This window comes from Corvus hawaiiensis, chromosome 2, assembly GCF_020740725.1.
Source record: "Corvus hawaiiensis isolate bCorHaw1 chromosome 2, bCorHaw1.pri.cur, whole genome shotgun sequence".
Taxonomy (NCBI): domain Eukaryota; kingdom Metazoa; phylum Chordata; class Aves; order Passeriformes; family Corvidae; genus Corvus; species Corvus hawaiiensis.
Genome location: NC_063214.1, coordinates 29,131,176 through 29,145,308, shown reverse-complemented (window position 1 = coordinate 29,145,308; position 14,133 = coordinate 29,131,176). Strand labels below are relative to the sequence as shown.

Genomic DNA, 14,133 nt, shown 5'->3' with positions numbered 1-14,133 from the left:
ACCTGATGCAATGAATTCCAGCTGCTCATGACAGAGAAGACACAAGCCTGTAAGAGGGTCATGGAAGGGCAGAGTTTGGATCTTTTTTGCTAAGAAGTGTTATTAAGAGTGGAGCTTTTTATTTCTGTCATTTTACTTGCACATGAGACACTCAGAGATGTATCTTAAGACATGGATAGTGACTCAGGAACATCAGACAGGACAGAACAAACTCTTCAGCGAAAGAAGAGAGGGTGAGAATAGCTGGAGCAAGTACAGCTCAAGGTCAGCTATGTGGAAGAGAAGCAAAAGGGCTGTAGGCTTTGAAGGCCAGTGGCTCCTGGGTGTAACTTCTGGCTGCTTTTCTGAAGTGGGACTGTAGGAAAGGATCCTGCATGTTGTGACAATATTTCATGTCAGCGAGTTTTGGGAAGCTCTCCAAAACTCTGACAAGCCAAATAGCAAGAACTCTGATGGAGGAATCTCCAAGTGTTGGAAATTATGTGGTTTGTCTACATAGAGAAATTGCAGTGGCTTTAAATATCCTGGAGTTAAAGCTCTGTGATCTCTACTGTGAATGAAGATTATATTTGTATAAAGGTGTATGATGCCAATACAACCATTTCAGTATGTGGAGGGGGAAAAAAGAGAGAGAACACACTTCCATCTGAAATAGTTATGCCTGTAGAAGAAACAAATGGCTTGGAACTACTTAAGCAGAATATGTTTATCATACCAACTAGCTCCAAAAGGCTGCATTATAGTCATTGGGAGATGAAATTTATATCCTAGACAAAGACTAGATTTGAGATTGTAATAAACTGGTTATGTCCTTTCTACTGGTTTCTGCCATACGTGCTAGCTCTAAGGGGCTGGAGGAAACTGGCCTGAAAGAGGGATCATTTTCTTTTTTTTCTAGTTCCTCAACAGACATGGCTGTGGAATTCTTTATTGGCAACAGTACATATGATAGCTTCAGATTAAATTTATTCAGATACACTTAACATTTTTGCTCAAGTCCGACAGCTTCCCAAGCAGATATGAATGATTCTGGAGTTTCTCAGATCTTCTGAGCTGAAACAACTTTTATGGGGCTAGATGGGCTGACTATATGGAGGTGTATAGTACCTTTCTGTACATTCATGTCTGGAGTTGGGCTTGAGCTCCACTTCAGTGGAGTGTAAAGTGATAGTGGGCTACCAGCATATTCCTAGATTAGCCTGAATTGATTTCATTTGCCTATTTCCGAATAGAATTCAGAAAACATTTTTCTAGGCAGCAGTGAAAGCAAGGGACTTCCTCATCTGCACCTGCACCCTCCTCTAGGACATCTTCTGCAAATAGATGTCACAGAGATGGCTGCCCTGGTAAAAAATAGTGTCCCAATATAGTATCTCCCAAGGACCTAGCAGAGGAGGGGGAAAAAGTCAGGTGAGGGGATGGGGTAGAAGTCTCCAAATAGATAATTCAGCTGATGCAGTGGCTGGTGTTCTGAAAGGGAAACTTTGACTGCCTGACTGCCAGTTTCCCTCTCTGGTTAAGAGCTGAACAAAGAGTTTCGATGTTGCTTCTTCGTGATGTTGATGTTTCTCCACCTTTCATAAACCTACAATTACATGAACTCACTAAATAGTCACTAAATTTTGTCTCCCTTAAAGCTATAATACTTTAGCAAAGTTGTAACCAGTTTAGAGTAATGCTACTGAATTTATCGAAATCTCTCTTCTAGCTCATGTAACTTAAAACAATGTTACAGATTAGTCTGGGTGCAGATAAATGCACATTATTCTGGTTTTATATAGAACAACAAAGACCTGGGTAGCTCAGTAACCTACATGCAGGAAAAGGAATATAGCTTAACTCTCCCACAGCAAATTGCTGTGCTTGACTGTGGCAACCCCACCTCACTTTCTTCCCTGTAATGAGACCAGACCTGCTCCATATTTCTTACATATTTCTGAATGACAGACAAAAGCTAAAGGTTGAGAGCAGCTTTCTTGCTTGCACTAGGAAAATTGAAGTCCACAAAGTAAGCTGCTTATCATCTGAAATATTTATGTATTCATCCCTATAAAAGCACCTATCTTCTCTGCAAAACTACAGTGAAGCAAAATGCACTTCCTACTGCCTAGAATGGCTATCAAGGGCATCCTAATTGATTATTGTGAATTTCAAAATATTTTCTTTTTTAGTTCTCTTTACTGCATCTTTTGTCATTAGAGGGCAGGTCAGCCTTCCTGGAGGGCACACAAAACCTCACTGAATGCAATGCATACAAACAAGGTCCATGGCAGAAAATGAGTTCCAGTGTCTAAGACTTTGCATCGAAATTTTCTACCCAGTGGACCCTTTTTACTCAAGTTTATTTTGATATTTGATAAGTTTAGGACAATGAAAAAAAGCAGAAGTACACAGATCAAAATCCTAATGCATTTCTTGGGCTAGTCTGTGTCACAGTGGACGCTTAACAACTGGAATGACGGATGGAAAGGGAAGGAAGATATAATAATTTAAGCATTAGTCCAGGTTTCAAAGACCTGTATTCTTAGCTGTTAAGTGATCTAAGTTTCTCCATTCCCCACCTATAAAACACTTTTAACAGCTGTAGCCTTTTTCTGTAAGAAGTCTTATGAAAGTGAATACACCAGCAGCAAGAAAATGTCTGGGTATCATACAGCTGGGTAAGCCAGTAATGCAAGCAATGTATTGAACAGTGTATTGAACAAAGCATTTTTCCATTTGCCTTATTGAACTATGGGTCGCAGAAATGGTGAAGTAGTGTGATTTTCCTCTTCCAATCAATGTTGAATTGATTTCCAGCATTTTTGCATTTTTTGTAGCCTTCTGTAGTCCTTTCTAGTTCCTTTCCAAGCCAGAAGATAACTTAGTTGTGCCTTCTGTACTTTGCACACCAGGTACACAACATCAGGACATGTTGAAGAGGTGGTGAGAAAATGTTGTGCAGAGCCATGAGGGAACAGGAAATTTCCCCTGATGTCTCTGTCTGCTTGGTCTGCTGGAGAAAACCCAGAGCACTGAAGTATCTATAACTCCAATGTTTCTCGCTTGAGCTATTAGGAACTTGATGAAATTGCAAATACTCTCATCCGCTCTTCCCTGAAGCATCTCTCTAGCCTTGGCTAAAATTGCAGCAAACGCTTTCTTCGCTTGGAGGGAAAATAAGAAGTGAAGGCAAAAAGTGGGAAAATAAAATTGTCTTTAAAATGTAGTTGGAGCTGATGCAGTAAATTCAGCTACTCGGTTGCTGCTTTGCAATTGTTTGTTGTTTCTGCCATCACCCACTAATGCAGCTGAAAGGCTATTGAAGTCACTGAATGCCTTTTGATTTATTCTGTCCTCTGTTTTATATCCAGTAGATATTTTCATAAGTTGGGCTGTCATTACAGTGAAGGTGAAATTTCTGTCCTTTTTCTAGAGACTAATTGTATAAGAAAATAAAACCCCAAAATATTTATAGTATCAATTGCAGTGTATCTGAGTATACCCAGAGCCTAAAAATACCGATTTTAATTAGCGACCTCTTCGGGGTGAGGCGAGAGCTCCATTTTTAGCTACAAGATATTGGTGGAGGTGGAACTCCAGAACAGTTTCAGGGCAATAAGTAGCACGGATTTCAGTAACACGTTTCCTGGCCCAGCAGAGGAGTGGGGAGGGCTCATGACTATGCTGTTCCACCGCGCAGCGTGCTTGCACTGTAACTACAATGTGACTGAGACATTTTTAAAATCACTGTGTTCTATATTAAAGACCCCAGTGATGGCTAAGTGATTAAAACACAGAGGAGTAAGAACTGCTAGACTGCTAGAACTGTAAGACTGCTGGAACTGCAAGACTGCTAGAACTGCCTACTGTTATGGGGAAGCAATTATGTACTAAATACCTAAAGGCAGATATATTTGATGGAAAGTACTGGAACAGAGCTTGTAAAGAATAACTATCAGTTAATTAGTGATATAAATCAAGTTTTTCAAACAGTTGTAATAAAGAATTCTCCTTTCAGTTCTGCTTTTGTGTTCCCATTGGCACATGTATGTGTATTCCTAAAGCGAAAGGCAAAATGACATTACTCTGTCAAATTATTTGCCAAAATTACAGTCTGCCACATTCCGCTGTCTGACTAGCCTTGCTGGGCAGGGTTGATATTGCTCTGAAAACTAAATTTAAGGTTATCTGATTCACGAAATCTCAATCTTAAATATTATATTAGGGAAGTGGGGGAGCTTTTATCTTGATATAAAATAAATTGCTATAAAAATGCTATAAAATAGTAATTGTAATTGAGCAGCAGTTGTGTCTTGTTAGTTCTGTTGTTCTGAAATAGTAATGATAGAAGACTGTTTCCTTGCTTGTATCTAGACACATGCAGATGTTACTGCAGGGTAGCTTGGGAAGGAGCTAACATTTGCTACCAGGAGTATCAGCCTGTGCGCATGCTCTGACCTTACAATTAGTTTCAGTCATCTTGCTCCCTTTTCACTAAACAAAGGCCCCATCAAGCTTTTATTTACTGCTGCATAAGAACATGTAAGTGAGAAAATGGATAATATTAACTCATTCCCATGCCTGTGCAATCATAGCACTGCACTGACTTCAGAGGAGCAATATCTGGTTCCGAGAGCAAAGGGGATCAGACAGGGATCCACAGGCTATGGAGTTTTCAACAGGGCCCAAAGGAGTGGGGTCAGTACCCACTAGTCCATGGAGCTCCCTTACAGCCTTGTGAAAGCACCGTGTGCTGTGCTTATCTCTGCATTCCTAGTTACTAGCTCCGAATAGTTTAGGAACAGTCAAGTTATTGCTCCATGCTATGTTCGGTATGATATCCTGTTCATGTGCTATCATCTGGGACATCTGGGTCATTTAGGGACACAAATAGCTATCAGCAGCAGGTTAGGATAGATGAAGGGCTTGAGCAAACTCTGCTGAAGCCAGTGGGAGTTTTTCCCATGACTCTGATTTGAAGTTAGATAGAGACATATTTTGGCATGAAATTAATGCATACTTCTAAGTCAGTCACCCTGTAGGAAGGCATGGAAATGAAACGTTGAAGGAGGGCTTAAGAGAAACTTGTTCAGCTGTGATCAGTGCTCTCAGACTTACAAGCTGGTCTGTTCCAACTCTACCAACTCCATTTACAGTGTGTTTGCCTGTTACAGTAAGGGACATGGAATGTTTGGTGGTTTGTCCTTTTAGACCCTCTTTGCCCTCCAGCTGTTGTGAAATACAATTAATTGTTACACAACTGCTGCATTTTTGCTGTTGTATGACTGCATTCATAAGGATGAAAAGCCCAGTGGGTCTGAAATGATCCTTGCTTCTCAATGGCAGGAGCAGTGGCAGCAGGTGTTTGCTAAGAATACCTCTGGAAGGGAGAGGAAGAGCAAGTATGCCTGTACATATCATTTTGCACGCTGACACTCTTCCCAAGGCAACTGAGGAAATAAGCCAGTTAAGGTTGAAAATGGCAGCTATTAGACAATCCTTTTGTCTCATTCTGTGAAGGTTTAACCAATCCTGTGAGCTTGTCACTATATTCACTTTAAGAAACAACTGTTTAAAGAAATCCTCTTATTTTTCTGCTGTCCGCCAGAGTCTCAGTTTGCTCCCCCAGTGGTAAACATTCACCTCCACACTGTGTCTGTGTTTTCAGCCAGTGGGAATTCACACCAAGTAGTCAGCACGTCTTTATTACTGGGAAGTTGCACTATCTGTGTGCAGGAGTTGCTGCTGTTAACTTGAAAATCTGTCTGTGTAGTGCCAGAAACATTTACAAATCTGGGATTCTCTTCCTGGGTCTGCTGCTGAAGTGTGATCATTTGACTGTAGTTAGTGGAGACCTCACAAAAGGTACACCAGCAAGGCTGGTACAAATAGTACTCTCAAAAGAAGTAGTTACTCAGGTGACCAGGAGGAGCAGCTCAGGTGCATTTATTGTATGTTAGAAAGTAAAATCTTCTAAGTAGTCACAAAATAGGTGCAGCAGTGGTAACAATTTCTAACAATGTCTTCAAGCTCTGACCATAATTAGACTCTGTGTCATGGTGTCTGTCCTTGAATTCATACCTACAGGTTGTAATGATGTGGTTTTATGTGAATAATGCTCCACCAGGAACCAGAGAAGGATGTTCATTTGCTCTGCGCAATCATCTAATTAAATTGTTGAAATTAAAATTAGTTGTGGCCACAGTACCTTGGGCTGATTTTTAGTTACATGAGAGCATGGTAGATCCCATTTGTATATATTAGAAGATCTGGGAAGAGGGATGGGTATGACATGGTAATTTTTGCAGGTAATTAGCTTGTTTAGGCTAGGTAAATCCGGAAAGAGTGAGAATCTTCACAGGGATATAGCATATCTGGGGATGGGCAGCAGGCTGTGCAAGTGTGTGTGTGTATTAGTGAGCATTGGGGAGCTAGAGGCATGTGGGATCTATTAATACATCTCATGTGAGTTAAATGCAACCGCAGAGCCAAGGCACTTACTACCACTGACTGTCTAATGGTGCTTCATTAGCACCATGCTTTTAAAATGAGTTCTATCTATTATGGATTACAGGACAAATGCACATATTTTCTCTTATTTTGCCCAGATATTGGCCTCTCATAGAGAAAATATTGTGGACTGGATGACCTTGAGTGAACTCATCTGCCACAAAAGGTTTTAAAAGATAAAAACCTTTATAGTCCATTGCCATTCTTCTGAATCTTTCACATTATTAACTTCATCCCCTTATAATACCTCTTTTCAACAGGAAGCTATCAAGTGGATTCCAAGAATGTGGTCAATCTGACCCAGCTCCTTCAGATTCATTTGTCTCATGATAAAAAGTATAGACAGAATACACCAGGTGTACAGAAGAAGATAAAGAGTTCAGATGTCTATGTGGAACCACTGTAAGTAGATCTTTTCTCTCCAGTAATGTAATTTTATCTTGCTGTATCTAATTGCAGGTGGTTGCTGAATCATAACAATGTCCCTAAAGCCTGAAGCAATGAGAGAAAAATCAAGATTATTTTCAGTTGTCTGAAGTGATTCATTCCACTGTTGCACAGAAGGATATTTTTCTTGGGAATTCATAGATTTCAGTAGTTTGAAAAGTCTTCTCTTATGAAAAAGTTCTAAAACGTCCTCTAAGGTGAGAAGATTCATGAATTGGTTCAGTAGTCAACCACCAACATCTTGCTTGGTGGTGAGACAGAGACTGAACTAGCCAAGTATTGTCTTAGATACATTACCCCCAAAAGACATTTCTGACACTTCTAAATTTAAAATGATAATGTGATTCTTCTGAATTGGTGCTACTTTACTGATTTACCTGTGATTTGCATGAGAACTTCTGTTTGCAAAGAAAGGCACAACTGGTTGTTCTGCACTGTTTGAGCCCATTGGTGGCCTCATATTCATGGTCAATGTGCCACTTGGAATACAACTTGGGAGTCTCCTTGCCAGCCATAGACCTCTGATACTTGAGCAAGACCTGGCTCACCATTCAGCCACAGGTGTCAGTTCCATTCATACCTATCCCCATCTTTTAAATTATTCAGTGAGTTTGATCCCTGCACTAGAGGGCAGTCCTAGTCAGCTGCACCAGGCAGTAGGTATATCACACCAGCCCCAGGAAAGGTGGGACAAGTCTCAGGACCTGCCTTTTAGTCCTTCAGCCTCTTAGTATTAGTCTTTTGCCAGGGCCAGGAATGAGCAGCACAGGCACTGCCACTTCTCTTCATGAGCAAGAAACTGAAGTGCGGTGGCTGAGTGACAAGTACTCAGACAAGGACAGGACTTGGACAGCCGGCACTGCTTTCAGTAAACATTTAAGAGCTTGCGATTGTCCGGAAAATCAAGTGTGAATAGGTTTACGTAGTCCCTTATACCATCATTGCAGCCATCAAAGCATTTCTGTTTCCTGCAAAGCTTTGTGTTATTCACAAGTCCAATTGGCCTGCTCCATACCACCTTCATAAATGACTGCATTCACTTGTTTGGAAGGTCCTGCAACATTTAAAATCCTGTTTGAATTGTAAGCAAGATAATAGGAGTATCCATTCCCTCACCTGCTTTCTCCCCAGGGCAGCTGAACGTGCCTGGCTTCTGGCTGTAGGTTGGTATGGGCTGTGCCCTGCGGCATTACAAGGGCAAGGGATTTGGTAGACCCTTTTAGAAAGAGCATGGGTTCCCAAGAGACAGAATTCACCCAATATTTGGAAAGGAAAGCCATCATGTGAGTAGGGTAGTGTGTGTGAAGCACAAAGCAGAAGTAAAACTGGAATTTGATAGCAATAGGTCTGGGATGCTGAGTATTTGATTTATTTAGGGAGAAAGGAATTTTTCTCCCTCATAGCCAGCACTGAATCATTCATGGAATTCTGAATTTGCCTCTTGAGAAGTAGGCGTTGCTTGATGCCTCAGACAAGATACTAAACTTGGTGGTTGCCAGTGCGACCTGGCCTACCAGATCCTGTGCTCTGTTGAAGGGAGAACTCTGGCAACCACCTGCTTGGATATTTCTGCCCTTGTGTGCAGCCAGATTTACAGCACCACAAACATGAGGAAATTATATCCAAGAAGGAAAGTCACAGAAATACCACACTGTTAAGTGAATAGCAGCTTTTTGTAAAGAGCAGTTGACTTCACAAACTGGCCCCAAATGGATTTTGGGTAAGAGCTGTTTTTCTTCCATCAAAAAGCTGAAAAGAGGCAGAGAAACAGAAGACTGTCTTATTAGCTCTGGTTGTGGGCCATGCCACCAAGCAATCTTGGTGAATCCTCCTCCTCCTTCAGCCCTCACGTGCACTGCTCAAGACTGTCTGCAGCCCACTTGCTGCCAAGCCTGGCTTTCCACCATCTGCACCAGACAACCTTTTCTTTTGGCCTGCTGCTGCTGTTCAGGGCTCCGTCAGTTCAAATGGCAAACATGGATACAAGCATTACCAAAAGCAAAGCCCCATGTGGAGGGGACAGTGTGCATCTGGACCTGGTCCAAGGTGAGTAAGTCTTCTTTCTTCCTTCACGTGCTTAAGCAGGAACCAGAAAATATCTTCAAGGGATTTTTTTTTTTTCTAATTCCTGCTCATACTATTTTTAAAGGACTGGCAATTTGTAAACATCCTCAAAGCACAAGGTGTGCTCTGAGCTTTTGCTTTCTCAGGTTTCATGTCTGTTTACATTACAGTAAGTCTAAATAAATAAAGGGCAATAGTAGCATCTCTTTGCTCTGTTTTCTGGCTGATATTTCCAGTCTGGTCTGGAACAGCTGAACCCAGGAAGGGATTCCCACTGTTGTCAAGGGCTCTAAATGAATATTCCAGTGCCAGTCCTACATTTCTTTTATTTTGCATGCCCTTAACTCCCACCAGTTTCACTGGGTGCTGACACTTTTTGCCAATGGCAGCATCAGATCCCCCAGCAGGGCTCTATCTCCTGTGTTGAGGCTATAGGAGATTTATGTCTCATTTCCCTGTGCCGTGTGTAATCCTTTTCTGCAGCATAAAGACATAGAGAGTACAAGGTCCTACCATTCTGATTTCATAGTTTGTACAACACCTTTGTACTCTTCATTTCTGCAAGGGACTGCATGCAATGCAGGGCAGTAAGGAGGAGGAGAGCTAAGGCCTTGGGAAGTGCTTGTCCTGATCACTGAGACTTAGTAGCTCCTGGGCATGACCAAAATAATTTTTAAAAAAACCCAAACACAAATATTTTTTTAAAACATCACAGTCCTTTCCTTTTTCTCCTTCCCCTTTCCTTTTCATCCTTTTTTTTTTCACTTGTCTCCGTCTCCTTTTTTAGCCTCCTCTCCTATGAGCACCAAAATTTCTTTTAACCTTCTCTCTCAGATTTTCAGACATCTCTGGCCTCAAACAGGAGCTCGTGTACCCAAACCCCACGAGAGAGGTCTATTCTTACCTTATTTCTGGCCTATTTTTGTTATGAGGAGACGTGGGTGCCCTCTGAAGCTCAGAATGGTATCCAGGGTTTCAGATGCTTCCCCTGACCCCTGTGGCACTTGTCCATCACTTGTCCATCACACGTACTCTGTGTAAGGTACCTGTCTACTTACAAGGGACAAAGAAGTCACTACAGTGTTGAACTGCTGTCAGTTTGGAGAGTAGAAGGGTAGGAAATGTCACTCTGCTTTCTCTTTTGTAGGGAAAACAGTGGGAGAGCATATCATAAAATGACCGCTTGAAAGGCAGTAAAGGACAAAAGGACTGAACTCAGTCCCATTTCAGGTCAGCTGGGTGCCAGGTTTGCTCCTGTCCAAGGTATGTTAGCTGTTTCAAGCATTTTTCTTCATGGCAGTGATAGTAGATAAGGTTTATGAATAAGAACCTGGAAGACAGAGACATAAAGAGGACATTTGCTTCACAACACAAAGGTGGGGCTGTTCCCAAGGAGAAAATGCTGGCCCATAGAGCTGGACCTAGGCCACTTTTGGATGAGGCAGCAGGCTACACAGCAGCACAATCCCATCAGCCCAGTGCTAGCTCTGGTGCTGACAAGGAGCCCTTGGGTAGTTGTGCCTTTTTGTGTAGCCTTGTTGGCCAGTTTAAAAGCAGCCTGTTTGTGTCAGTGAAGACTGAGGTAGAAGATGTGATTTGGGTTGTGAAAGAAATGGCAGACCAGAAACTCAGCAACACTCTCAGGCGCTCCATGTCTTCTTTTCCTGTATTATCCAGTACTGCATCCCTTTTGTCTGTCACCTTGCCCCAAAACTAACATCATATCACATTGATTCCTGGCTTACCATTTTGGGAGCATGGACATATTGGACTCTGTCAATGAAGTTTATATAAAATGAAAAGTATCCTTAAAAAAATTAGACAATTCTACAGTTCTCTAAAACCCTTTATTGACCTGCATTAAACCTTCCACATAAACCTTCTTAAAGGCTCTGCAAGTCAAATCCTGCCTCCTCAATGCTTTTTCCCATAGGAATTGGCGGGCCTCAGATAGTATGGTTAATTGGGAAGGCAAATACCATAGAGATGATGCCCAAGGACAGAAGTGCATTATATTGCATGGGGCAGAATATATCCAGGCAAGGGCAGAAGGGATGGTGAAGCAGCAAGCCCTATTGTGTTTCACTGAACTGAGAAGAACCAATTCCATGGCAGCAGATCTGTTAATTTAGTAGTAATTTTGCATAACAGTTTACCAGACTAGCCCTGCAATTCCAAACAAAGTCCTAAAACCTTTAATAATAACCCCTGGGTTTAAAGGAAGACGTATTTCACCTTTTTTGTCTCTTTAGCTTTCCTTTTCCTTTGGAAAAATGCCTAACAGAAACTGCATGTGTTACTTGTACACAGTAGTACATAAAATGAGGAAGCCTTTCAGAAATCTTTCTCGTCTTGTTTTAGAAGTGGATTCAGGCCTGTAAATAGATGCATTCTTTCCTGCATTAGCAGTTTATTTCATTTTTAATCAACCACTGATGCTATCCCAATATCATTTAACCTGTAATCATCTTTTGTCCAGAAGCCCAAATATTTGTATTGCTAATAAGTACTCACTAAGGTGGCACTCAGGTGGTTTTTGTCCCCCGAATGCTGCCAAGTAGTTAAGTTATAATATATTCAGAGATTTGAAAGCTGCAGTCTAAGTACTCTCCCTAGTTATAAAATGACTATTCTGGGAACTAATCCAATTAGTTAGTTACAGTTAGTACACTTACTTATTTCCAGTAACAGCAGGTTCAGCCTGGTTCAAAGGTAAAATACCTGGTGATGTGTAATGGCACATAGGGAAGTTCCTCTCTGAGAACAACTATGATCACCTTGAGGCAAAGACCTTAAAAATCCATGAAGACTTGTACTATATGCGGTGTTGCTAGAAATGCTGCTTTTCTCAAATTCTAATCTTTTTTTTAAGCAAAAGTTAATAGGCTTTTTTCTTCACTAAGAGATTGTGGCAATGTGTAGGGCAAAGCCAGCTGACACTGAACTCTAAAATGTTTGACTTAGCAGAGCTGAAGGGAAAGCCAGGAAGAATATGTGCTGTGCATGGTAATCTGGAAGTGTGCACATAAGCAAATGTTCTGGTGCCATGGACATTTCAGATCTGAAATATAAATGCAGCCTTTAGATCAAAGGGTTCCTAAGTGTTTTATTATGCCTGTCTATCTAATAATATTGAGTAAACTCCAAAGTACCAGTATCTGGTAAACATGCATTTACCCACCTCTGATATGGAGCAATTGCAGGAATCAATCGTGGTTACTCTCTAACAGCATGCAACAAACTAATTTCAGTTTTGTGGCAGGAGGATTGGAAGCTCTTACTCACACATGAAATGATAAGAGAAAGTCTTGCAGCTGATACCCTTGCCATAGTTTTATATGCACGTACCTCAGTCTTTCCAAAGGAGCAGAGACCAAATGTGAGGTTGAGGTTAAGGACAAGGTCTTGAGTGCTGCTTGGGTCTGAGGATTGCCCTGGGGGTTCTTGTGAGGTGGAGAGTGGTGGGATGGAGTGGGGAGGCTGCAGAAGCACTGGCCCAGCACAAGGAGAGCAGCAGCAACTGAGATTTCCTTGAAGGTGCACAGATCTTCACTGGTAGGTGGGTGGGTTTGGGAAAGGGCTGCCTGTGTTTGCCAGGCCTCTTCACCCGTGTTGTCTGGTGTTGCACAGGTGGCTGCACAGGCAACAGTGGGGACTTCAGCACCTCTGCCAGGTTTCTGTGAGTTCCAGCTACTCTGAAATGTCTGGCACTGAGTGAGCACATAGTGCCAGTTGTTGTTCAGGCTGGGCAGTGGTGTTGGTGGTATCAAGTGGAGCTGGCCCAGAAATGGCACTTCTGAGTTAACCACTATTGGCCATATTAGCACACAAGGTGGTACAGCAACTGGCTGCCGGTGATTGAGGAAGGGCAGCAGCTCACTAAAGGACAGAGCAGCTTGATCTTGAGAAGACAGAGAAATGGCATGAAACTAGAGGAGGAAGAGAAGGAAATACTCATCCCATACTCCTTGAAATCTCGCTGGCTCCTCGTTCATAAGGCTTAATGGTATTGCCACTCTTTTCTGGCATTTGAATTGGGAAGGGTTCAAAAGTTGTTCAAACATTGAATATTGCAAATGAGCCACAATCACCTTTTTCCTCTGCCAGGGGGACAGAGAAGCATTACAATTTTTCATACTGGGGGGGAGGGAAAAGGTGGGGGGAAGGGAGTTAAGCTGTTGGAGCTAGGGTATAATAGCACTTTTTCTGGGTATGGCTGGGTTTTGATTGGTTGTTTTTTCCTCCATACCAGGCTTTTCCAGCCCTGAATTATTTTAGTTAGAACATGTTACTATTTTCATCTCTCATCAGTCCAAACCACTGACCTAGTACATCTTCTGATATAGAAATGCATTATTTGATATGGGAAAATTGGTGTCAGTTTAAAAAAATGAATTGCACGCTCACCAGCCAAAGAGAGCCCTTAAGGACCAGGTCTCAGGCTCTGTATTTGCAAATGAGTGCTGACTCAGGTAATTGAGTTTTTGGCAAGATAGTCAACACCCCAAAATGTCACATTGAGGCCCAAAATATGTTAAAACATCTCTGCAAAGATCATCTGTGTGTCCCCCAATTTGTTTACAGAACTATCCTAAATAAAAGGTCAAAACTTCACTGGAGTTTAGCTACAAGATTCTGAAAATAAAGAACATCCAGCATGATTTCCTTCTCAAATTCAGTGTATTATGTGTTAATTTAAAACTTTCCACTCCTGTGGAGAGCAAAAATTGAACCTAGCTAGAGGCAAGCGGTGAAGATAAAGTGTTTGAATTGTTCTGACCCTGCAAAGAGAAAATCCCAAGCACACAAATCAACTCTACTAACAGTAAAACAAATCAGGTCCTTAACATTTTCACAGCCATATCTGAGTCATGGCGTTTTGATAACACCACCAAGAATGCTATTGCCAATTATTTAATTATTCAAGGAAGAATATTCCCCAGCCTAGGCTTTCTACCAACTCTCTTCTCACCATTGCTGGAGGATTGCTCTGAAAAAAGATGGCCTTACGCTGGCAGAACCCTGTGGAAGTCTGTGGGAGTTTGCTTTCACTGTGAGTTGCAGGAAACAGTTGGTGAAAAGCTAAGTCTGATGGTAAGTGCTGTCAGGCAAATGGCCAAATCCAAGAAG

At 41.8% G+C, this 14,133-nt stretch overlaps 1 long non-coding RNA gene across 2 annotated transcripts in view; it reads left to right on the top strand.

Moving 5' to 3' along the window:
- The window catches only part of LOC125322106, a 96,556-nt gene that overhangs the window by 22,782 nt on the left and 59,641 nt on the right, over positions 1 to 14,133 (top strand). For both annotated transcript variants that reach the window (XR_007201840.1, XR_007201841.1), the window contains one exon: positions 6,753 to 6,894. This is a non-coding gene — a long non-coding RNA (uncharacterized LOC125322106). The remainder of the gene's footprint in view (positions 1 to 6,752; positions 6,895 to 14,133) is intronic.